The following is a 417-nucleotide window of genomic DNA, read 5'->3' on the forward strand; positions in this document are numbered from 1 at the left end:
CCTGTGGCCCCCTTCCCCGGGGACACGGCCTCATCCTGACCCCAATGTCCCCTATCCCAGGGGACACGGCCACATCCCGACCCCGCTGTCCCCATTCCCAGAACACGGCCCCATCCTGACTCCCAGTGTCTCCTTCTCCCTGGACAGGGCCTCATCCTGACCCCCGGTGTCCCCATTCTCGGGGGACATGGCCTCATCCTGACCCCTGGTGTCCCCTTTCCCTGGGACACGGCCTCATCCCGACCCCGCTGTCCCCATTCCCGGGGGACACGGCCACATCCTGACCCCGCTGTCCCCATTCCCAGGACACGGCCTCGTCCCGACCCCACTGTCCCCTTTTCCCAGGGGACATGGCCACATCCCGACCCCGCTGTCCCCATTCCCAGGACCCGGCCACATCCTGACCCTGCTGTCCCC

This window comes from Egretta garzetta, unplaced genomic scaffold, assembly GCF_000687185.1.
Source record: "Egretta garzetta isolate BGI_Z169 unplaced genomic scaffold, ASM68718v1 scaffold576, whole genome shotgun sequence".
Lineage (NCBI taxonomy): Eukaryota > Metazoa > Chordata > Aves > Pelecaniformes > Ardeidae > Egretta > Egretta garzetta.